The 26,258-nt window shown below is 44.4% G+C and overlaps 1 protein-coding gene across 2 annotated transcripts in view; it reads left to right on the top strand.

The window, feature by feature from the left end:
* LOC132824369 (potassium voltage-gated channel subfamily KQT member 1) overlaps positions 1–26,258 on the top strand; it is a 707,684-nt gene that overhangs the window by 550,055 nt on the left and 131,371 nt on the right. The window lies entirely within an intron of this gene.

Raw genomic sequence — 26,258 nt, 5'->3', positions numbered from 1 at the left:
AGCCTTGTGATGTTCCTCACTTTAGACAAGTGTCCAATTTTCTATTGAAGGTCTCAACTGAATTGAGTTAAAAATCACACAACACCAGGTTATAGTCCAATAGGTTTATTTGGAAGCACTAGCTTTCGAAGCGCTGCTTCTACATCAGGTGGCTAGTGCTTCCAAATAAACCTGTTGGACTGTAACCTAGTGTTGTATGATTTTTAACTTTGTCCACCCCAGTCCAACACCAGCACGTCCAAATCAATTGAATCTGTCCACACCATGTGCTCAGGCAGATCTGAAACATGCATGTGTAAAAATCAATAAGGTTTTCCTCAGTTCCCTGGTGCTTCTTCAAATCACCTGCATCAAATTTTCTCTACATTAGGTTAAAACCACTTTTTGTCAAAATGTCAGAAGCAAGAGAGATATTGTTATGATGCCTCAGTAAATTTATCCCCAGCAATGCTAAACATGCAAGGCATCAGCCATAGTTCAGCGTGGGGGAACATTGTCTCGGGATCTAAAGGCCCGAGTTTATATCCTACTTCACTGACGTAAGCACAAAATCTAGACTGATGTTGCAGTGCAGTCTGACAGCCCACTGCCATGCAGATGAAGACTGAGCTGCAGCCTGGGCTGCTTAATGGTGATTGATACCTGTGAAATGTTAAACCAGAATGAGTCAGCATCCTGCTGTAGTTAACAAATTAACAGGAAAGGAGAAGGATGGTTTAAGAAAGAAAGGTTGGTCGAAATAAAGCTAAATAATCCTCAACCATTTCAGAACCTGGTCAGTTTTTTTTACTTTTTCTGAAATGTTTCCTCTTATTCTTTCTTTCCTCAAGATTTTTTTCTCACCATCTTCATCTCGTTCCCTGAAAGCTCCAGCTATTTCTGAGGTCCTGCAACTGTGTCCAGTACAGAGCATCCTGGGACTTGCATTAGGGATCACTCTCCTTAATTATCCGCAGTCAATATATTTGGGAAGGCGATGGCCTGGTTATTATTATGGCTGGACTGTTAATCCAGAGTTTCAGATAATGTTCTGGGGACCAAGGTTCAAATCCCACCATGGCAGATAGTGTAACTGGAATTCAATAAAAAAAAACTGGAATTAAGTGTCTAATGACGACCACAGATCCATTGTCGCTTGTTAGAAAAACCCATCTGGTTCACCAATGTCCTATAGGGAAGGAAGCTGCCATCTTTAGTTGGTCTGACCTACATGTGACTCCAGACCCACAGCAATGCAGTTGACTCTTAACTGCCTTCTGGGTAATTAGTGATGGGCAATAAATGCTGCCTAGCCAGCAATGCCCTCATACCATGAATGAATAAAGAAAAACTATATAAGGCTTGATTGTCTACATCAGGCATGAAAATTCTCTGGAGCTCACACATGCATTCACGAGGGGCTGATGTTTGTATCAATTCGGTAAAGTTATGTTCAAACATGGAGACTGTAAGGAATCTGTACGTTAAAATATTTGGAATCTCTGGGATCTGAGCACGAAGATGAAGTCTGTATGGAATCTGTTGTCAAATATATTTTGACAAGGGTGCTATCAAAATTCTGTCTAGTGGTCTGCATGAAGACAATAAGTCAGTCTGGGGAGTTTAGTAAAATTACTCCACAGTTTTAACAGCTTAGTGACATAAAGAATGAGTTCTGAATGCACCCTATTTCACTACGGTATGACATGCCTTTAAGAAAGGTTTCTGACTGTGTTGACAGCTTCCATTTATTTTATCTGGAAACACAAGTAACTTGCAGTGATTCATTCCTGCACTGTTCATTTTCTCGTGATTACATTTAGTCACGGAAGCAGGAGGAGCTTAACTGTAAAGCACTGGCAGCCTCTGCCTGACTCTTTTGGGAAACCAGATGGTCAATGCCACATGCAATTCATGTCAGGACTAGTCAAAGCCTCGCAAGATCTCTGCTAAAACAGTTGGTTTTGAACTTGCAGCAGTTTCCATCTGCCATTGAAGTACATGGGGAGAAAAGAGAGAGGGAAGATTTGCCGAGCACGGGTGTCTGTGCTCAGGAGATTTACGACTGATGCCATTTCTGAGTTTGTCACCCCTGGGTAAGATCAGGTTACTGAACAACAGAAAGCGAGGAGAAATTCCAGCGAACTTAATCTGTGAAATAATCCATTGGCAAAGCTATGTACGTACACACATGCAGACCCAGCACCAGCTATTCCAACCTTACTAGATGTGAGGTAAATTTTGTTAAGGGCAGTGATGTTTAAACCTTCACAAACGTTCAACAACAAAACATTCATGCATACTTAAACTCTGAGGCACTTGCACATAGGCATGCATACACAAATACAGACATGCATAGAGATTATACAGAGAATTAAATAGACAGATATACATTCAGATATGGATATTCACACACTTACAAATAGACAGATGCAGACAAATAAAAGTGCATTCACACAAACACAAAGGCATATAGATACATAGACTCATGGACAAACTCACACACATGGAAAGATATATAGTTATACATACAGTTATCCACATACAAGAAAAATGCATGCACACACTCATCCTGACAAATATATACACCCACAAATGCATGCACACATTTACTTGCACATGCAGACATACACACTTTGCACCCAACAGTAAACATAGACATATATGAAAGGCAAAGAGCCATTTGCACGTTTTCCTGGAGGTAGAGGTGAATTTAATTATTTTTCTTGTCCTTTTTTGTGTTTTTCCTGTGTTTTTCCCCCTTTTAAAAATGGGTGGTAGTGTTTTTTACCCCTCAAACCCTGTTTCAGAAGTCCAATTTAAAATACCCAACAGCAAATTCTTTAGGCTTAAAACAAAGTAGAGTTTATTACAACATTCCATATCCGCCACAAATTCACCTGCACCTCCACACACATCATCTATTGCATCCGCTGCACCCGATGTGGCCTCCTCTATATTGGGGAGACGGGCCGCCTACTTGCGGAACGCTTCAAGGGAACACCTCTGGGACGCCCGGACCAACCAACCCAACCACCCCGTGGCTCAACACTTTAACTCTCCCTCCCACTCCACCAAGGACATGCAAGTTCTTGGACTCCTCCATCAGCAGAACATAACAACACGACGGTTGGAGGAAGAGCGCCTCATTTTCCGCCTGGGAACCCTCCAACCACAAGGGATGAACTCAGATTTCTCCAGTTTCCTCATTTCCCCTCCCCCCACCTTGTCTCAGTCGATTCCCTCGAACTCAGCACCGCCCTCCTAACCTGCAATCTTCTTCCTGACCTCTCCGCCCCCACCCCACTCCGGCCTATCACCCTCACCTTGACCTCCTTCCACCTATCACATCTCCATTGTTTTCCGCCCCCCCCAAGTCCCTCCTCCCTACCTTTTATCTTAGCCTGCCTAGCACACTCTCCTCATTCCTGATGAAGGGCTCAGGCCCGAAACGTCGAATTTCCTGTTCCTTGGATGCTGCCTGACCTGCTGTGCTTTGACCAGCAACACATTTTCAGCTTTATTACAACATTCAAAACTACAGAAATTGGTTCATGGCACACTCCAAGAGAGAAGAAAAAATGAAAGGAAAAGAGGTAATAAATTACTGAAAAATCAAAAGATATCAGAATTAGTTGATGGCAGTTAAAAGTGCAGGAACTCAATACCCAGTTGAGGTTCTTGCCTGGCTGTACACAGGAATCTCGCTGGAGCTCACACATAGCCTGATTGTTGGTGAAGATGTAGTATGTGCAAAGTGGAAATTGGTTCACTTCACAGGTAGCATACAGGTGTCTTTCCAGAAAATAGACTTTTGTGAGGTACTGTGATCACAGCCAGACATTTAGCTAAGCTATTCCAACGAGCCACCACACACTGCAGCACAGACGAACTTCCGAAAACAGAGGAGAACCACCTATACAATGTATTCAAGGAGAACGGATACTCAAAAAATACAGTGTGCAGATTATTCAAGAACAAACCACAACAAGCAGACCAAACACAGCCAGAAACCCTAACCACCTTACCATACATCAAAGAAGTTTCAGAAATGACAGACAGACAACTAAGACCCCTCGGAATCCTAGTAGCACACAAACCCACCAACACTCTCAAACAAAAACTAACAAACTTAAAAGACCCAGTACAACCCATGGACAAAACCAACGTAGTCTACAAAATTCCATGTAAGGACTGTCACAAACACTACGTAGGACAAACAGGAAGAAAATTAGCCACCAGGATACATGAGCACCAGCTAGCCACAAAAAGACATAACCCTCTCTCCCTCGTAGCCCTCCACACGGATGAAAAAAAACACCATTTCGACTGGGACAACACATCTATCCTGGGACAGGCTAAGCAAAAACATGCCAGAGAATTCCTAGAGGCCTGGCACTCCAACCACAACGCCATAAACAAACACATAGATCTAGATACATCTATCAACCCCATAGAAAACAAACAGGAAATGACATCACCACAAACCCCAGGAACCCCATCCAGGAGAAAGATATAAATAGAAAGCAGGAGACAACAGCTTCACTTCACTTGGAGGTCACCACTGATGATCGTACCTAGCCAGGCAATGAAACATCGAGATATCAAACCTACAGCTCAGCAAGCAAACTTACACCCGAAATTTAGCTAAGCCTGGAAGATGTTCACTATGATACATCCGGATGAATGAAAAGTCAAAGCTGTTTGATTAAAAGTGATTTTAAACAAATGAATAGTTTCAGGCATGAAGCAAACAAGGCAGTTTTGATGTTCCCTCATTCACAAACTGTCATATGTAGAAGATGACTATGCAGAAATTCGAACAATCGTGGCTTACAGTTTTTCAGAACTGGCTGATATACACACCTTGTTTATTGGTCCTTTCAGTTGGCTTGGCTATAATGTTCATACAATGCAATGTACATCACTTTCCAGAACCATTATGTGAGGGTTGGTTGTCTGCAGGGTAGAACTTTGAGAAATTGTGGTCAATTGGCATCACGTGATCAAAGGTATTCATGTTGTCAGTCCAGAGGTAAAAACAATGACTGCAGATGCTGGAAACCAGATTCTGGATCAGTGGTGCTGGAAGAGCACAGCAGTTCAGGCAGCATCCAACGAGCAGCGAAATCGACGTTCCTGATGAAGGGCTTTTGCCCGAAACATCGATTTCGCTGCTCGTTGGATGCTGCCTGAACTGCTGTGCTCTTCCAGCACCACTGATCCAGAATGTTGTCAGTCCAGTAAAGTGTTAATATTTAAGAAAATTTAAGGAATAGGATATTGTTATAAAGAACACCTGAGCATTACAATACATAGAATACACATACGGATATACACATAGGTACACTGAAATGGAGACAGACTTGCACAGACCACAGATCCACATGTACAAATGCACAAATAAGGATACGTACATAGGTGCTCACATAAGAGATACATGAACGCCCACACAGATATATAGAATCTGATACATGACTTACACCAGCAAAGATACTGACATAAGTGCATGCATGCAAGTGAATGTACCTACAACTATACATTCACTCAGATCCATATTCACAAACATATGTATATGCACACATGCCTATATACGTGCATGCAAATGCACATGTGATACTTCAGATAAGGCAAACATGTAAGGGTGTAGAGATTTACTGATATGGGATCATAAATTCAACAATAATGTCTTGCCCTGTGTTTTGGGTCAATCCTCTACCTGTCTTGACAGACATAGCCTCAACTAGGTAACGACAGAGACTGCAACGTCTGGCTTCTGTGTTTAGGGCTCAAGAGCGGGAGAGGCAGACAAGGGACTTGTTGCTGACTACTGCCCAGTGACCTCTACTGGATGAGTGATTGTGTTGATGTATCAGCTGAGGTCTTGATGAAGCGTAGTTGTATTCCACCACTATGTGGGAATCATGTTCATCAAATATCAGCCAGCTGTCCGGAGGGAGGAGAAAATGGAGGGGAGTCAAATGCCAAAAGGTATTGGAAAGAAAGAGATTTTTTTTAACACACATAAGATTTACAGAAAGATGAACGAGGTCCAGCAGTCAGGAATAATGTATACATTCAGCAAATTTCATTATATTCCAAAAATGTACTTTTGAAATGTAGTCTATGTTGTTGTGTAATTGAATACATCGGTAAAACCACACAAACACTACCTTATAAACAGGAATGAAGTGAGTAGCTAGATTATCAATTTTGTCTGCAAGATATATTTTGCCTAGAAAACTGAATTCCCATGTTTATCCATCAATATTGCAATGGGATCTTTCATATCTGACTGAGAGGACAGATACGGCCTTGGTTTAATATCTCATGTAAACAAAAGTGAAGACAGCACTTCCTCAGCAATAAATTGAAGTACGAGTTTGGGTTGTGTTTTTGAGTCTCCAGTGTGGGGCTGGAACCCACATCTTCAGGACTGTCAAGTGAGGGCTATACCAACTGAGTAAAAGCCTGACACCAAATTCCACTTTGCATGATGAATACCTGCAAAAAGTCAAAAGCAACCTCCAATACATATCACATGTAGTTGTAATAGCTCATTTCAAGTTTATTTTTAGGGAAAACAAATTTAAAAACAATGCGACTAGTGGCTAGCTCCTGCTGATATTTAGTATGAGTCCTCTGTTAAAATCACACCAGTCATTAGTTGAAATGCTATAACCCCATTTTCTCTCTTCTGGATCCTGGAGGACCTATTGAGGTAAGTTTCCAATTATTCATGGTCCAGATACTCGTGGACACCTGAAATCTGGAACGAAAAGAACTTCCATTTCTATATTGCTGGATCCAAATGATTTTTGGCTGATCTCACAGCCAATGATTATTGATTAAAATATAGTTGCTGGATCAAAACAAGAAAGCCAGTAGGCCCAGCAAAGACCCACATGCAAGAAGTAAGATAAATGATCAATTATTTGTTCATTGAGAGATGAATGTTACCTAAGAGAGACTAACAGTACTATTGCCTGGGATTGTTTTGCATCTACTGCATCAGACAGGGCAGCTAGTTGAGTTGTAAACTGAAAGGAACCATCTGAGATAGTGCAACCCTATAGGGAATTCCCAATCTCTGAAAGTGATGGTATAGAGTACAGAAGGTGAGTCCACCTGTGGAGAAGCCCAAAGCAAGTGACCATTATCATTAGAGTAACTAATGAATACAAAAAGGAAATCCTTCTCTACATAGAGACCAGTGAAAGTATGAAGCTCACCACAATAGGGAATGGGTTGAAGTGAATCTTATGTGGAAACAGTGAAAACAATAGCTTAAATGACAGATGCAATATAATGTGGATAAATGTGAGGCTATCCACTTTGGTAGTGAAAACAGGAAGGTAGATTATCATCTGAATGGGGATAAGTTGGAAAAAGGGGAGGGGCAACAAGGTCTGGCTGTCCTTGTAGACCAGTCAATGAAAATAAGCGTGCAGATGTGGCAGATGGTGAAGAAGGCAAATAGTACCTGACCTTCATAGCGAGAGGATTCAAGTACAGGAATGGGGACCATCTTTCTGCAATTGGTCGACCACACCTCGAGCATTGTGTGCAACCTTGGTCTCCATATCTGAGGAAAGATGTTCTGGCTATGAAGAGAGTACAACAAAGGTTTACCAGGCTGAATCCTGGGATGGAAGTTGACATAGAAAGAGTGACTGAATCAGTTATGCCAATTATAAGAATGATTCAGGATCTGATAGAAACCTGTAAAACCCTAACAGGATTAGACAGAGTAAATGGGGAAAGGATATTTCTAATGACCCAGGATTCCAAAACCAGAGGTCACGGTCTAAGAATAGGCCATTTGGGACTGTGTTGAGGACAAATGTCTTCATTAAGGAGTAGTGCACCTGTGAAATTCTGTGCCACAGAAATCAGCCAAGGCCAAAACATTGTTTTCAAGAAGGAGTTAGATATATTTCTTAGGGCTAAAGGGATCAAAAGACATGGAGAGAAAGCAGGAACAGGGTTCTGAATTGGATAACCAGCTATGATCATATTGTGTGGCAGAGTTGTCAAATGGCTGAATGACCTACTCCTACTCTTACCTCTGAGACGCCCGGACCAACCAACCACCTCTGGGAAGCCTGGACCAACCAACCACCTCTGGGACGCCCGGACCAACCAACCACCTCTGGGACGCCCGGACCAACCAACCACCTCTGGGACGCCTGGACCAACCAACCACCTCTGGGACGCCCGGACCAACCAACCCAACCACCCCGTGGCTCAACACTTCAACTCCCCCTCCCACTCCACCAAGGACATGCAAGTTCTTGGACTCCTCCATCGCCAGACCATAACAACACGACGGTTGGAGGAAGAGCGCCTCATCTTCCGCCTGGGAACCCTCCAATCACAAGGGATGAACTCAGATTTCTCCAGTTTCTCATTTCCCCTCCCCCCACCTTGTCTCAGTCGATTCCCTCGAACTCAGCACCACCCTCCTAACCTGCAATCTTCTTCCTGACCTCTCCGCCCCCACCCCACTCCGACCTATCACCCTCACCTTGACCTCCTTCCACCTATCACATCTCCATTGCCCCTCCCCCAAGTCCCTCCTCCCTACCTTTTATCTTAGCCTGCTGGACACACTTTCCTCATTCCTGATGAAGGGCTTTTGCCCGAAACGTCGAATTTCCTGTTCCTTGGATGCTGCCTGACCTGCTGCGCTTTAACCAGCAACACATTTTCAGCTCTGATCTCCAGCATCTGCAGACCTCACTTTTTACTCCTACTCTTACCCAGGTTATGTTTCTCTAAAAATCTATTTAAGGGGAAAGGAGAGAGAAAGGGGTAGAAGATTGTGTTTTCAGCTGAGAGAGGTTAAAGGAGAGAAACAAAACTTGCATTCGTACAATGTATTTTCTGATATTGAGACATTCCAAAGCCCTTGAGAGATAGTGGAGTCCTTTTGAATTGTCATCACTGTTGTCATTCAAAAGATACAGCAGCTAATTTAAACAAAGCAAGGTCACCAAAAAAAAAATGGAAGGATCATCTCTTTTAGTAATATTCCTGCTTAAGGCACAAATATTAACCAGACAATGATGGGAGGAGACTTGCGTGAATCCACCCAGAAGGAAATGAGCAGCAAATGCATCATCCTGACTTGGAAATATATCGCTGTTCATTCACTGTCGCTGGGTCAAAATTACAGAATCCCCTCCCTAAAAGCACTGTGGGTGTATCTATATCTCAAGGACAGCAGCACTTTAAGGCAACAGCTCACCATCACTACCTTCTCCATGACAATTAGCAATGTGAAATGAATGCTGGCTCAGACAAAAGGCCACATCTCATGAATTTAAACTTTTTTCTTAAAAACACAGGCATCGATCTGTCGGGCTGATTGGTCTATTCTTCTGCTATGAGTTTACATCTTAGAATCATTGAATGGTTTCAGTTTTTCAACTCTATGGTGCAAGAGCAATTTAGCTAGTCCCATTGCCTGTCCTCTTCCGTGGTCACCCCACACTTGTTTGTCCCCTTCAGATTCTTATCTAATTCCTTTTTGAAAGCCATGACTGAATCTCTTAGCTGAAGTACTTCAGGTCCTAACTGTTTGCTTTAAAAAAAAGAAAATTTCTTCATGTCAGTTTTAACCACTCTGCCAATCACATGCAGTTAATGTCCTCCGGCCAGCATGGTGGCTCAGTGGTTAGCACTGCTGCCTCACAGCACCACGGAGTCGGGTTCAAATCCACTCACAATCTCCCTGTATCTGCATGCATTTCCTCCAAGTGCTCCAGGTTTCATTCCACAGTCGACAGATATGCAAGTTAAATGGATTGGCCATGTTAAATTACCGCATAGTGTCCAGGGTGGACACTAGATGGATTAGCAGGCTAGATAAGTTAGCCATGGGAAAGGGTTACAGGGACAGGGTAGGGGGACTGAGACTGGGTGGGATGCTCTCCGGAGGGTCAGTGACGGCTGAAGGGCCTGCTTCCACACTATAGAGGTTCTATGGTTCTTCACCCATTTGCCAATTGGGACACGTTTTGCTTATCTCCTCCAAAAGGCCTCTCGTCATTTCAAAACCTCAATTAAGTCTTCACTCAGTCTCTCCCTTCCAAAGGAGAACAGCTCAAATCTATCCAGGTGTCCAAGTCCACCTCTCCTCTGCGAGATACTTGGGTGGCTCTGAGAAAAGTCTCTCTGTTCAGATGGTTTTAATGCCTTTCTTGGTGGATGTTACTTTAAGGTTTGCTGTATTCAGCTTTTTTCTGATACTAGGCATCGTTTCAGCCTGAATTCTAGCAGAACAGTGCAGATTGGAAGATGAAGTTTGGTAGTTTTTTGAATATACTTAAGGATTGCAACCCTGGCACCTTCTCCGGATTTTCTCCAAATGTCTGTTTTCTTCAGACATTTGATCTGAAAGTTTTTCATTCTACTTTCAGTCCCCTGCTTATAAAGCTGATGCAGTGCCCTAATATAATGGAGCTTTTCCTGCTGATTTCTCCAAACTGCAAGATTCTGAGTCCTGTTTGCCCAATATTGGGAGCATGCCGTGATACGATTGTGCTTGGTACACCACTACCAAGAAGGGAGAAATCGCAATTCTAGTGCATGGCTTCTACCTGTCGCAGCACGGCATTAAGAGAGTTTGACATTGTCTGTGTTTGCATCTGATCACAGGAGAAAAAATTGTCAATGCTGGGAGACAGGATGAGAAATTTTATAAAGTGGGCAAAGGTTACTGCTTTCTCTCCCTGAAATGTAGGGAAGAATGGAAAAACGTTTGACTGTATTTATTGTCAATTCCTTGTAAGAACCCAGGCTGGGATTAGGTTGCTCCTTTAATCTGTAATTGTCAGCAAGTGAATGGGTAATTACATGGGACTCTGCGTGATTGTGAATTGTTTGTTGGCCCAGTGTCGCTGGGTAATTGACTTCGAGAGAGGGGTGTACTCATGTGTGAAGCATATTGCAGGACTTTTGTCACACAAGTGAATGCAGATAGATGCAAGGGTAGCATTCATGAGGCCTCTATCTGTGACCTTACAGGATTTTACAAAGATGGCAAACTCCAGTGGCAAATATTTAAAATGATTCAAACTTAAAGTTCAGTTTAGGTGCCTGAACAAACTCATGCTTAATGAAGTCATCCATGATATCTTACAAAGTGATGCATTGCTTAATCATCTGAAAATAGCACAAGAATCAACTTGAGATTTTAATAAAAGCTGACAATTGCTTTTTAACAACTTGGTAAACAGGGAACTTAATGCCAAGTATTTTCTCAACTTTGGTTATGCTGAACAATAGTTGAAAATGTGTTGCTGGTTAAAGCACAGCAGGTTAGGCAGCATCCAAGGAATAGGAAATTCGACGTTTCGGGCATAAGCCCTTCATCAGGAATGAGGAGAGTGTGCCAAGCAGGCTAAGATAAAAGGTAGGAAGGAGGGACTTGGGGGAGGGGCGATGGAGATGTGATAGGTGGAAGGAGGTCAAGGTGAGGGTGATAGGCCGGAGTGGGGTGGGGGCGGAGAGGTTAGGAAGAAGATTGAAGGTTAGGAGGGCGGTGCTGAGTTGAGGGAACCGACTGAGACAAGGTGGGGGGAGGGGAAATGAGGAAACTGGAGAAATCTGAGTTCATCCCTTGTGGTTGGAGGGTTCCCAGGCGGAAGATGAGGCGCTCCTCCTCCAGCCGTCGTGTTGTTATGTTCTGCCGGTGGAGGAGTCCAAAGACCTGCATGTCCTCGGTGGAGTGGGAAGGAGAGTTAAAGTGTTGAGCCACGGGGTGGTTGGGTTGGTTGGTCCGGGCGTCCCTGAGGTGTTCTCTGAAGCGTTCCGCAAGTAGGCGGCCCGTCTCCCCAATATAGAGGAGGCCACATCGGGTGCAGCGGATGCAATAGATGATGTGTGTGGAGGTACAGGTGAACTTGTGGCGGATATGGAAGGATCCCTTGGGGCCTTGGAGGGAAGTGAGGGAGGAGGTGTGGGCGCAAGCTTTACATTTCCTGCGGTTGCAGGGGAAGGTGCTGGGAGTCGGGGTTGGGTTGGTGGGGGGTGTGGACCTGACGAGGGAGTCACGAAGGGAGTGGTCTTTGCGGAACGCTGATAGGGGAGGGGAGGGAAATATATCCCTGGTGGTGGGGTCCGTTTGGAGGTGGCGGAAATGACAGCGGATGATACGTTGTATACGGAGGTTGGTGGGGTGGTAGGTGAGAACCAGTGGGGTTCTGTCTTGGTGGCGGTTGGAGGAGCGGGGCTCAAGGGCGGAGGAGCGGGAAGTGGAGGAGATGCGGTGGAGGGCATCATCGATCACGTTTGGGGGGTTTCTGCGGTCCTTGAAGAAGGAGACCATCTGGGCTGTGCGGTGTTGGAACTGGTCCTCCTGGGAGCAGATGCGGCGGAGACGAAGGAATTGGGAATATGGGATGGAGTTTTTACAGGGGGCAGGGTGGGAGGAGGTGTAGTCCAGATAGCTGTGGGAGTCAGTCGGTTTATAGTAGATGTCTGTGTTGAGTCGGTCGCCTGAGATAGAAATGGAAAGGTCTAGGAAGGGGAGGGAAGAGTCTGAGACAGTCCAGGTGAATTTGAGGTCGGGATGGAAGGTGTTAGTAAAGTTGATGAACTGTTCAACCTCCTCGTGGGTTCATCAACTTTACTAACCATGAGGAGGTTGAACAGTTCATCAACTTTACTAACACCTTCCATCCCGTGCTCAAATTCACCTGGACTGTCTCAGACTCCTCCCTCCCCTTCCTAGACCTTTCCATTTCTATCTCAGGCCACCGACTCAACACAGACATCTACTATAAACCGACTGACTCCCACAGCTATCTGGACTACACCTCCTCCCATCCTGCCCCCTGTAAAAACTCCATCCCATATTCCCAATTCCTTCGTCTCCGCCGCATCTGCTCCCAGGAGGACCAGTTCCAACACCGCACAGCCCAGATGGCCTCCTTCTTCAAGGACCGCAGATTCCCCCCAAACGTGATCGACGATGCCCTCCACCACATCTCCTCCACTTCCCGTTCCTCCGCCCTTGAGCCCCGCTCCTCCAACCGCCACCAAGACAGAACCCCACTGGTTCTCACCTATCACCCCACCAACCTCCGTATACAACGTATCATCCGCCGTCATTTCTGCCACCTCCAAACGGACCCCACCACCAGGGATATATTTCCTTCCCCTCCCCTATCAGCGTTCCGCAAAGACCACTCCCTTTGTGACTCCCTCGTCAGGTCCACACCCCCCACCAACCCAACCTCCACTCCCGGCACCTTCCCCTGCAACCGCAGGAAATGTAAAACTTGCGCCCACACCTCCTCCCTCACTTCCCTCCAAGGCCCCAAGGGATCCTTCCATATCCGCCACAAGTTCACCTGTACCTCCACACACATCATCTATTGCATCTGCTGCACCCGATGTGGCCTCCTCTACATTGGGGAGACGGGCCGCTTACTTGCGGAACGCTTCAGAGAACACCTCAGGGACGCCCGGACCAACCAACCCAACCACCCCGTGGCTCAACACTTTAACTCTCCTTCCCACTCCACCGAGGACATGCAGGTCCTTGGACTCCTCCACCGGCAGAACATAACAACACGACGGCTGGAGGAGGAGAGCCTCATCTTCCGCCTGGGAACCCTCCAACCTCAAGGGATGAACTCAGATTTCTCCAGTTTCCTCATTTCCCCTCCCCCCACTTTGTCTCAGTCGGTTCCCTCAACTCAGCACCGCCCTCCTAACCTTCAATCTTCTTCCGAACCTCTCCGCCCCCACCCCACTCCGGCCTATCACCCTCACCTTGACCTCCTTCCACCTATCACATCTCCATCGCCCCTCCCCCAAGTCCCTCCTCCCTACCTTTTATCTTAGCCTGCTTGGCACACTCTCCTCATTCCTGATGAAGGGCTTATGCCCAAAACGTCGAATTTCCTATTCCTTGGATGCTGCCTAACCTGCTGTGCTTTAACCAGCAACACATTTTCAACTGTGATCTCCAGCATCTGCAGACCTCATTTTTTATGCTGAACAATAGATTATTAACAGAGTGGATAATTGGAAGACTGTGCTATACCGAATTACATTTCTGATCACTGATTAATAAGACAGCTTTGATATACATTTGATCTGCATACTTAGAACCACAAAGTATTTGCTCACGAAGGAAGTGAGCTAGTCGATGTTTCCTGATCGTCCTGCTCAAACGTGTTGTCACCCACCTCTGGAGTGGTAGGACTGAAACCCCAAGCTACCAGTCAAGAATCGTAGATATTACGACTGCATTACAAGGGCCGTTAGGAAGTGAATAAGTAGAGTCATCTTCAGCTGCTTCGTCAATGGCATTCCTTCTGTCATAATGACAGAATTGGGGATGTTTGCTGAGGACTGCACAACATTCAGCATCATTCACAACTCCTCAGTTTGTTAGATTTTTGATAAGTAAGGGGGAGAAAGGTTATCCGGGTAGGCATGAATGTAGATTTGCGGTTATGAACAGAGCGGCCATGATCTTCTTGACTGGCTCAAGGGACTAAATGACCTAATCCAGATGTTTGTAGGTTTATATTTGTCCATATGCAGCAAGACTTGGACAACAATCAGATTTGGGCTGATAAGGGGCAGTAATACTTGCATCACACAAGTGCCAAGCAGTGACCCATCTCCTGCAAGAGAGGATCTCAGCATCACCTCTTGACATCTGACAGAATTGCAGTTGATAAATCCCACACCATCAACATCTGGCTTCAGGAAGGGCTTATGCCCGAAACATCAATTCTCCTGCTCCTTAGATGCTGCCTGACCTGCTGCGCTTTTCCAGCAACACATTTTTCAGCTCTGATCTCCAGCATCTGCAGTCCTCACTTTCTCCTAGCCATATAAATACTAATGACTACAATAACAGATCAGAATCTTGCAGCAAGTTACCCACCACCTGACTCCCCACAGAATGTTCACGGTCAACAAGGTGCACATCAAGAATGTCATAGAATACTCCCCACTTGACTAGATGAATGTGGTTCAAACAAGAACAATAAAGCTGAATAGTCAGGACAAAGATGTCTAATTCATTACTAACCCATCGAGCACCTTAAACATTTACTCTGTCTATCACTAGCACACAGCAGAGCTATACTATGTATTGCAATTCTGTTTTCCTTTGACATAACCATCCAAATTAATGTTCTGTACCACTTAGAAGTACAAGGGCATGAAAATATCACTGCGTGCAAGTTTCCCTCCAAGCCATAAACATCATTCTAACTTGGCTATCCCTTCATCGTTACAACGTCAAAACTCTGGAGCTCTCTTCCCAGCAGCGCTGTGGGTATACCTAAACCAGGTGAACTGCAGCAGCTCTGGAGGGCAACTCACCACCATCTTTTTAATAGCAGTTACAATTGAGAAATCAGTGCTACCATGATTTTTTTCTATGTAAAAGACTGCATGAAGTACAATTGCTAGTGTTGTATGTAAGTTGTTTTCTACTGCAGTTTGTATACATGCTGCCAATGTCAGCAGTTTCTATTGAACAACATGCAGTTAGTTGTAGACATAACTTGTGCAACAGGTTACCAACCTATTAATAAGCATTTTCAAGGTGTATTGGCTTATTACTGAGAAACACCAGTTCTGTTATAAAACCTGTCATTGTTATCAAGTCTATTTATGCAGTACAAATGCTGTTGTTTTTTTTAATGGGAAATGCTAGCATGTTATAACTAGGCGAAGAACAGAATGGTTCCTTTCTTTTCCTGCTCCTTTTTTGAAACTTGAAAGGCTTCAGAAAAGATTTACAAGGATGTTGTCAAGGTTGAGATGTTTGAGCCAAAGCGAGAGGCTGAATAGTCTAGGGCTATTTTCCCTGCAGCATCGGAGGATGAGGGGTGAACTTGTAGAAATTTATTAAATTATGAGGGGCTTGGATAGGGTGAATAGTTAAGGTCTTTTCCCCAGAGTAGGGGGGTTCCAAAACTAAACTGTCTAGGATTAAGCTGAGAGGAAAGATTTAAAATGGATCAAAGTGTCAATTTTTTCACGCAGAGTGTGCTGCATGTACGGAATGAGCTGCCAGAGGAAGTGGTGGAGGCTGGTACAATTACAACATTTAAAAAACATCTGGATGGGTATATGAATAGGAAGGGTTTAGAGGGATATGGGTCAAGTGCTGGCAAATGGGACTAGATTAGGTTGGGATATCTGGTCAGCATGGGCAAGTTGGACTATAGGGTCTGTTTCCATGCTGTACATCTCCTTGATGCTATGACTGTAATAGGTTATTAATTTTAAAAAAATGTTTGCCAAGTCATTCAATATTTAGCTGCAACTGTGAAGGACACAGACTGGTTTCCTTGTACATTTGCTCAAAGAAGACTATGGCATTTATTGTACTTAACACCTTTGCTAAATTTAAAATAAAAGGCTACTAGTCTCGCACACATGCTTTCAACGATTCATATATGAACACATATGTGAATTACAAAGTGAGTAGACAGATTAAATAGTTTGTAAAAGTCAAAAGAAACTTTTGATAGATTGATGCCTTGCATGGCTTTCGACTGTGCTTAAGAATCTATCTAAACTTTGTGTCAGGACATTTTAAAAATATGGACAGATGGTTTCTATTTGGTTTCCTGAATCAGCAGTTGCTGAGTTGATTTTTAGATTCTGCCTGTGGGGTAGCTGATCAAACAATAGGCAGGGCACAAGCCTGCAGACGGGTAGTGGGAGGGGCGGTGCCCATGAAGAAATCCTGGCTGTGTGTTCTCTTACTGGTTTGGAGGAGTAGTTCTTTTTCAAACACAAAGGGAAATTAGTTGGCCATCAAATGATATCCCTTCACCAACTGAACAGTTTACTAAACATGTTAACATAATGAGTTGATTCCAGGTCCATTGTTCAGATAAGGTTAAATTATTGCTGCTCAGGGTCCAGAGTGATTGTGCAAAGACTTTTTCCACACCCAGTGTGGACTGGCTGTTTTGTGAATGGGTAAGGACATGGTATCATTTGTAGTCCTCTGAGGTCATTGTCTCTTCTAGACCGCCTGTGACTCCATCTTTAATAATTTTGAATTCTTTAATAGTGTGGCAATGCAAATGTTTAAGTCATTTCTAAGAGATGCTGCTGTTTTTGATGTTTTAAAGGGCAATCAGAAGTTTCAGGTGAATAAAACAGAGGCAAATGGGACTAGTTCAGTGTGGTCGGCATGGACAAGTTGGACTGAAGGGTCTGTTTCCGTGCTGCATGACTCCATGACTCAAATAGATAAATAATCATTTCTAATGCAAAGCATTATAACAGTGAGGGAGACAGGAAGAGGCCATAGAAAGTAACCACCATGTTTCCATATATGAATCAAGTCACTGAAAAATCTACATAGGCATTGTGTGAAATGCACACTCTGGTCTGAATGTTAAGGCTACAGCATTGCCCAGAAACCACATATCAATTTAACACCACTTACTAGATTGTGGAAACAAGTTGTCTGCAGTGCAAATCTTGATGGGGTTTTGAAAGATATTAATGAGAAGATAGACTTGGCAAGTCGCTCCCCACTGTTCCCTGAGTGTTTAAAATGGGTCAAGCCTGAAATGAGATTGGTTCTTTGCTGTTGGTTTATTAGTTCAGGTTATCAGGATCATAGTGGAAGTCAAGTTTAGCTTGGGCTATGGCATTACGTCTGGATGTCACAAATGGTACTTTGGATTTTCACACCCCTTTCAGTAAGTGCGAAGTCCTCATGCAAGCAAAACTCATGGCGTATAAGACACATGTCCAGCTGGTTCTCTATTTCCAAACAGCAATGCGTGCAATTTAATATCTATTTCCAGCTCATCGGGCAAGATATTGATCAATTAGTGACAGTGGAAATTCTGCTTCAAGATAGGAAAGGTCTGATCTACACTGAACTCTCAATAAAAACCCAGGAAAGGAAGTAGATCTCTTCATCAAAGGAGCAGACAATGGCTTCTATTAAACCATGAGTGAATAAGCTACAAAAAGAAAATGCAGTTTCATGTTCATTTCTAATTTTCTAAATTATAGGGAGCTTAACTGTGTTTTCATTATCTTTTCACCCTCCTGCTCTTCTATTTTCCAGTTGTTTTTGCCTCCTGCAGGAGGTTATAAGACTGCTGGTTAGGGAGGTGACATGTGGAAGAGATTGGCAAGGGGAGAGAGAGTGCCTGGTTGTCATGCCTCAGACATTCTAACTGTCAGACAAAACTTACTTTCGAGCTGGTCATTCCTAAACATGCGTTCATATTGCAGCGTTGGGAAATGACTCCCAAAGTGGGTGGCAACAGTGGCTCAGTAGTTAGAGCTGCTGCCTTGTAGTGCCAGGGACCCAGGTTTGATTCCACTCTCAGGCAACTGCTTGTGTGTAGTTTGCACATTCTCCCCCTATTTTTGTGAGTTTGGTCCGAAGACATGCCAAATTGCCCACTGTGTCCAGACCGAGTTGATTAGCCTTGGGAAATGCAGAGTTGTAGGGCAGGAGGGTGGTTCTGGGTGGGATGTTCTTGAGAGAGTCAGTGTGGACATGATAGGCTGAATGGCTTGCTTCCACACTGTAGAGATTTGCTTCTAACCTTTAACTCCTAGAGAATAGCAGGCAATGTTACTTTCATGTATTCTACTCTCCACATTTTAAGACCAGATGGCTTCCCCTACATTCCAGACTAGAGAGATGGTAACCAGTGTGCATTACCACTGGAACACTTGGCAAGTCGCTCCCCACTCTTCACTGAGTGTTTAAAATGGGTCAAGCCTGAAATGAGATTGGCTCTTTGCTGTTGGTTTATTAGTTCAGGTTCATGTTGTTAATAAAAGGTATAGTGTAACGCTGGAGAGAATTTATCAAGATAAATGCAGTGTGTGTAATGAACGTTGTTGTGATAACATCACATGGTATCAGACATTGTTTGAATAGCCTACAATTCAGCATTGGTGGGGGAGGGAGGGGGAAGGGAATTAATAATCTCTCCTGAACACACGTCGTTGTTATTTATTAAAGGACAGAGATACAGAAAGCTCAGCGTTGTTTCAAGTATAAATCATTTCTGGAGGTCTTCAATCAATCCACTCACTTGTAGTCTATCGTGGACTCTGATCCACTGCTACTTGACCTTTCATTGACGTAGAATCTGATTGACTGGAAAGAATAGCTATTTCTTTTTACAACAAATGAGATTAAAAGGGTTTATTCGACAGAAGTGTTTACAGTTGTGAAGGGACGGGACTGAATAGATGTAAACATTTACTGTTCCCAGTGATTGGAGGGGTTTGGAGCGACTGGGCAAAGATACAAGATTAAATGTACAGTACAAAGTTTCAGTATGCAAGCAGGAGAGGTTAACACTATGTTAGATTGTGATTAAAGAGAATTGAAGGGAGTTGAAGAGATACCAGGACAAAGCAGACACATGAAATTAGGTCTGCTGCTTGGATGGCAACAACGAACCAGTTATGTCACAGACTTCTTTATGAGAAAATGTCAATTTTTTTTTATTTTTACGATAAAAGGCAGCATTTGTTACCCATCCTTAACTGCTTTTGAAGTGAATGGTTTCTTAGGCTATTTCAGAGGGCAGTTAAAAGTTAACCACATTGCTACAAGTCTGGAGTCATGTGCAGGCCAGACCAGACAAGGATGTCAGATTTCCTTCCCTCAAGGTGTTTGGGTTTTTAGCATGTTCATGCTCACCATTACCGAGACTCTCTTAATATCCCAGGCTTACTTAAATGCCACCAGTTGTAATGGTACGATTTGAACATGTATCCTGGAGCATTGATAATCCAATGGCGTTCTCACGGTCCAGAGGTCTGTTGCTATCTCCAGTTAATTCAACAATAGCTTGATCTAAACTAGAGACAGCACAAGGCCTTAAGCTGACAACCCTATTTTCAGGTGCTCACCACCTCCTTTCCCCCACCACCACCACCACCACCCATTGCCCCACTTCTCACACCCACCCACCCACCCCCACTCCCCACACATTCCCGGTCAGACCTGCTTTGCCTTTTCCCAAGAGCCTTGCAAGATGTAAGAGTTCATGAGTGGAGCGTTAAATGAGAGGGGAGGACTGCAGGGCCAGGCGTCTCGATCTGAGACTCCGGGTAAAGCAATGCCTGGCAAAACAGATACTTTGTCGACTCCAAAATGTACATGTGTCAGGTCATGACCTCAAATTGACCAGGTTTGTGACCTGTTCCAGAGGTTGCGTGACTTTCCTTGAAGAACATGTTTGAAGCAACTCGTCGTAAATCTTCCAGAGTTTTTTTCCACATCTGGGAATAATTTACTGCCCTTGTTACACATGACGCCAGTAAAATGTCCTAATTGCCTATCTTAGCACAAAATGTACAAAAACGCAGACAATCATTTCATTTTAAACAGTGGAATTCTTCATAAATTAGAAAATTAGTATACTGTTTGTTATTTATAGAGGCTTAGGCAGCCATTGAATCCTTTGGAAGATGTTACAAATTTTTTCCATTTGTATTGTCTTGCCATGTCAAGCTCACCTGTAGCTGCTGCGTCTTCACCAGTATCACTTAGAATATTCTTTCTAGGAAGATTTTGGATAGCCCTCCTTCTTAATTTGTCTCTCCTCCTTGATTTGCCTCTCCTCCTTTGAGGGGAAGCCCCAGCTTTCCCTTTGTGCTTCCCAATGGCACTGGTGGGGTTGAGATTGGGAGCTCGTTCCTCCCCAATCCACAGTCACCATCCCACATACCAAAGGTAGACAATCGATGTGGCTCCAGTGGGAGTGAGATGGCGGGGGTTCATATCTTTCTTGTCGGACCTGAGCATGCCATTCAGGCTGACACTCCTGTGGTAATCCTGAGGGAATGCTCACAGTTGGGGATACCACCTTTTGATTGGCCATCAAAATGAGGTGTCATCTGCTCTCCTCAGAGGGACTTAAAAGATGGCATGGCTCTAATTTGAAGAAAGGCAATCGAGTTTTTCCTGGTGTACTTCAAACCGAAATTCAGCAAGCAAATTATTTGATCACTCATATCATATCATTTGTAAACTCTCGATATGCTCAAAATGCTTGTGTTTCCTACAATATAAAAATGACTCTACTTCCATTGGGCGATACGGTGGCTCAGTGGTTAGCACTGCTGCCTCACAGTACTAGGGGCCTGGATTCGATTACTGTCTTGGGCGACCTGTTTGGGTGGAGTTTGCACTAACCCCAGTGTCTGTGTGGGTTTCCCCTGGGTGATCTGGTTTCCTCCCACAATCCAAAAATGTGCAGGTTAGGTGAATTGGCCACATTAAGTGGCACATAGTCTCCAAGGGTGTGTAAGTTGGGCGTCTTATTCATGGGGAATGGGTCTATGTGGGATACTCTTCAAAGGGTCAGTGTGGACTTGTTAGGCCAAATGGCCTGTTTCCAGACTGTAGGGATTCTATGAAAATTGTATTTTTAAAATCATAAACTATGCACAAGCAAGGCTTTCTTTGCTTTCTGCTATCATTCCTTTATCTGAACGTTTAAAACACAGGCTGTTGTACAAATGGGTTCAGGTGTAGGGTTGAATAGATAACCTTCTTTGGAGTTAGTTTGTTATAAGTACATGCTCCTTACCTCCCAGTAACCAATCACTTTTCCAATTATGCAAGATGCGTTGCTTATATTACAGACCCTTGATTTCCTAACCTAGACCGCTAATTTGGACCACAGGGGCCAGTGACGCTCCTGGTCATGGCCAGACCTTAGCAGGATTCAGTATCAACAGAAACAAGAGGAAATATAGGTACAGCTCTAAGCTTCTTGCTGAGGCAGTCAGTGAAAAAGGTCTCAGGAACGGAAGAAAGACTTTCAAGGAAGAAAGAACGTTCATCTTCAATTTTCCGATATCTGTACCTGCCACAGTTCCTCTTGAGTTCCAGGGACAGACATTGGCCAATGTTCTCTGGATTCCTCAATTGATATGCAGGTTCCTCAACGAAGTGCAATAAGGAAGGCATGGTATAAGGTTAAAGTGAGGACTGCAGATGCTGGAGATCAAAGCTGAAAATGTGTTGCTGGAAAAGCGCAGCAGGTCTGGCAGCATCCAAGGAACAGGAGAGTTGACATTTCGGGTATGAGCCCTTCTTCCCAGGACAATCTCCGCCCGCATGCCCAACCCCGCCCCCACTCCCTGCTCCAGCCTCACAGCAGGTCCTAGCTCTCAGCCCTGCCGTATTTTCACCCTCCCTCCAGACCTCCCCCTCTCTGAGGATGAAAGATCAGTCCTCAGCAGAGGCCTCACCTTCATCCCCTATGCTCCCGGATTAACAAGTTCAACACGCGGCGAGACATCGAACAATTCTTCCGCCGCCTTCGCCTCGGTGCCTACTTCTTCAACCAGGATTCTCGCCCACCATCTGATGACCCCTTCTCCCACCTCCAACACACCCCATCCACCTGGACACCCGGTGCTGGCCTCTTACCTGCCCTCGATCTCTTCATTGCCAACTGCCGCTGCGACATTAACCACCTCAACCTCTCCACCCCTCTCACCCACTCCAACCTCTCACCCTCAGAACGTGCAGCCTTCCTTTCCCTCCGTTCCAACCCCACGATCAAATCAACAGACAAGGGAGACATGATAGTAGTTTGGCGCACCAACCTTTACACTGCTGACATTAAACGCCAGCTCGCGGACACCTCCTTCTACTGCCCCCTTAACCATGACCCCACCTCCCACCACCAAACCATCATCTCCCAGACCATCCATAACCTCATCACCTCAGGGGATCTCCCATCCGCCGCCTCCAACCTCATAGTCCCAAACCCCGCACCACCCGTTTCTACCTCCTGCCCAAAATCCACAAACCTGACTGCCCCAGCCGACCCATTGTCTCAGCCTGCTCCTGCCCCACTGAACTTATCTCTGCATACCTTGACACAGTCCTGTCCCCCTTAGTCCAAGAACTCCCCACCTACTTTTGGGACACCACCCACGCCCTCCACCTCCTCCATGATTTTCGCTTCCCCGGTCCCCAACGCCTTATCTTCACGATGGACATCCAGTCCCTGTACACCTCCATCCCCCATCACAAAGAACTCAAAGCCCTCCGCTTCTTCCTTTCCCGCCGTACCAACCAGTACCCTTCCACTGACACCCTCCTTCGACTGACTAGACTGGTCCTCACCCTGAACAACTTCTCTTTCCAATCCTACCATTTCCTTTCCTGAAGAAGGGCTCATGCCCGAAACGTCGACTCTCCTGCTCCTTGGATGCTGCATGGTATAAGGTTAGAATAGGCATGTCATAACTCTTTAAATGTCACCTGCTGGAGATAAAGATGAAATGTGGCCTCTATCCTTGCAAACTGTCCTGAAGCCTACAAGAATGAACCACCCAGGAGGATAACCATAAGAAAAAGTGATTTTTTTTAACCTTGACATTAATTAGTTTTAAAGATATTGGTGATGGGGCAAAGAACCATATGGATGGGTAGGATAATTGGAAGTGAGAGATTATGTGAGTTGGCAATCCCAGTTCATTGGTTGTTGTTACTTTATAATCCAGTGACTCAGTGATGGATTAAACAGAAGTCATTGGAAGCCATAACTCAATGAGCCTAGAATGGACTTTATCCCCCTGACAAGCAGTTGCTATGTTTCCATATATCTTCATTCCTGGAGATATCAACCTCTGATTTTCAAGTTGTTTCTTAACAAAAGGAATATTAGGTAAGGACAATTTTGAGACAAAAAAAGGCATCAATAACACAAAATGGATGGTATCCATTGACTGCTCATAAAAAGACCATGGGCATTGAAGAGTCATGATATGCAAGGGGGTGAAAAGTTATTGGGGATAGGCAGGAAAGTGGAGTGAGCAGATCAGCCATGATCGAACTGTGGGGCAGATTCGAGGGGCAGAGTGGCCTATTCCTATCTCATATGCTTGTAACTTGATGCTGGACATGGTGGTTAATAGGCGCGGCGTGATGTGGCCCAAATTGCGCTACGATTTCCACTCCAGAGTCTTTCACTTCAAACCTGATGGTCAGAATTTTTCCCAGAGGTGGCGGCCTGCAGATGGTGATGTCTGCGTGGTTGGGATCTTGGCTGGTGGGGAGGCAAGGGGGTGTAGTTTTGGGGCTGTATTCAACATTGGGGCTGGGAATGTGCAGGAGGGAGGGCCTTCATTAGCTATAGGGTGCCTAGGCCGCAGCCAGGATTTGACCAGTGACTCCAGGAGGAGTGGCCACTTCAGGGCCTCACTTGGCTTAAAAGGAAGTGCCACTTGACACCCGAGGAAGATTCACCATGTGATGTGGTAAAAGGATGTGTAAAATTCCAGCCAATATTTCTGAGCAGGAAATATCACATTTGAATAGGCAAAAATATCTTTGGAAGGAGTGGAACAACAGAGCAGTTTGGGAACAAATAAATGCGGCAGTTGAGATAACTGCCAGGTTATTCTTCCAGCTGTGTTTCATACATACTCACAAAATGAACTGTCACATATTGCTCCAGGGAAGTGCACTCTAACACCTTGCTGTGATTCAGGTTGCTGGGGCTCCACCAGTGATGCCCAACCAAAAATCAAAGCGTTCCCAGTTCCATGAGTGTAATCCTCTCTGCATCCGCAGGAAACTGGCATTTAGAATTGCCGTTCAGAATTCATCGTTCATGACTAATTGTCAAGTCTCACTGTGAACAGAATGGTGTCTCTGAAAGATGTGAGCCCTCACTGTAAACAAATATGACACATGGTCTGAGTCTGAAATGTAATGTCTGCTTGCTTTCTGCAACCTCTTGCCACACGTGAAGCCTTTCGGTGAGTTGAAGGCTGATGTTGTGAGGTGTTCAAATGTGACTGCGTGTCCTCAGTGGCTACCTTACTCGCAAGCGTTGGGAATGATGTCATGTTCCCTTTGGACTAACATTGTCTGTCAAATGTGTCTTGAAACCCAATCTCAGAAGATATTACCAGCTGGCACCTACTAAGATGACTGTAAGGTGACTACTAAAGCAATATTTAGTGATGGACTATTTGTTGCTTGGCTCCTCAAAGGAGTAGATGACATCCTAGGCCCTTTAAAAACTACCAGAGAGAGGATACTCCTGCTTTTTGGTTAGATTTTAGCTTAATTCATGATTTGAAAGAACGCTATTTAAATTTTGTATGTCAACTAAACTCCCAAAACCTTTATCTTTTCAGCCTGATTTGCATTTGAGCTTTCACTTTGTAGGTCTGCGGAGATAATGCACTGAACCATAGTATCTGCATTTTCATCACTGACTGACTTGTGAGAAAGCAATCTCACTGTGATACCCTTCCTGCAACCTGACGTTTTGGCCAATGCACACACATACCACTGTGAAGTCACTACATCACGATAAAGAGAATAGATGTGTCCATGTCTGACGATTTCATGATATAACCTTACCACTAATGTCCTTAGGTGCTAATGGGGGATGTCATGCAGTGTGGTATACCCTAGAAAGGAAGCTAATCATAGTTACAAGTGTAACAGCCCATGCCATCTGAATGAATTATGTATTTTTGAAAGGCTCAACAAAACTCAAGGATGAGTTCAGAAATGCATACAGGTGCTGCCAAGATCATCAGCAGAAAATGCTGCAACCTTCAGGTCCTTGTGACATTCCCTTTCCTTCCTCCCTTGTGCTAACTGGTTACATCAGCCGTAAAACACTCCCAAACCTTCTCCCATCCAAATCCTGAGTGGAGGGAGAAAGCTGCAAATGGTTATGCTGTTTACTTCAAGATGGGTGGCCAATCTCCAGGCCATAATCTCAGAGGCTGACACAATAACATCATATTACTAACCACTGTCACCACACCTATTTTACGTTTGCATATGGAAAATTGGTTGGGGGGGTTAGGGGAAGAGGGCAGTTTAGGTGGAGACAGATTTTCAGACAGAAAATCCAAATCTTAAAAATCTGGAATGGCTAGGAGACTGTCCTTTCACCTCAGTCTGGGCGACTGAGAAATTTAACTTGTGCTCCAATAGGCTTCGGGTGGGTGGGTTAATTTTCTTCTATAACTGTTCTTAAAGTATGAATACATCTTTAAGAAGCAAACTTGTTTCTTTTATGTTTATAATAATGACTGAAATGCTGCAAAAATTTAGTAACTGGTATGCTTTTTAATGATGTTCGCTTGTTCTTCAAGTGTTCTGTCCTTCCTTTGTGGATGGCACAGTGGCTCAGCGGTTAGCACTGCTTCCTCATCTTTGAGCCAGGAGTCTGGGCTCAATTCTAGCCTCGGGTGACTGTCTGTGTACAGTTTGCACATTCCACATGGATTTC

The sequence above is a fragment of the Hemiscyllium ocellatum genome, chromosome 18, assembly GCF_020745735.1.
Source record: "Hemiscyllium ocellatum isolate sHemOce1 chromosome 18, sHemOce1.pat.X.cur, whole genome shotgun sequence".
Classification (NCBI taxonomy): Eukaryota; Metazoa; Chordata; class Chondrichthyes; order Orectolobiformes; family Hemiscylliidae; genus Hemiscyllium; species Hemiscyllium ocellatum.
Note: the sequence above shows the minus strand (reverse complement) of the source record. Positions and strands in the feature narration are given on the sequence as shown.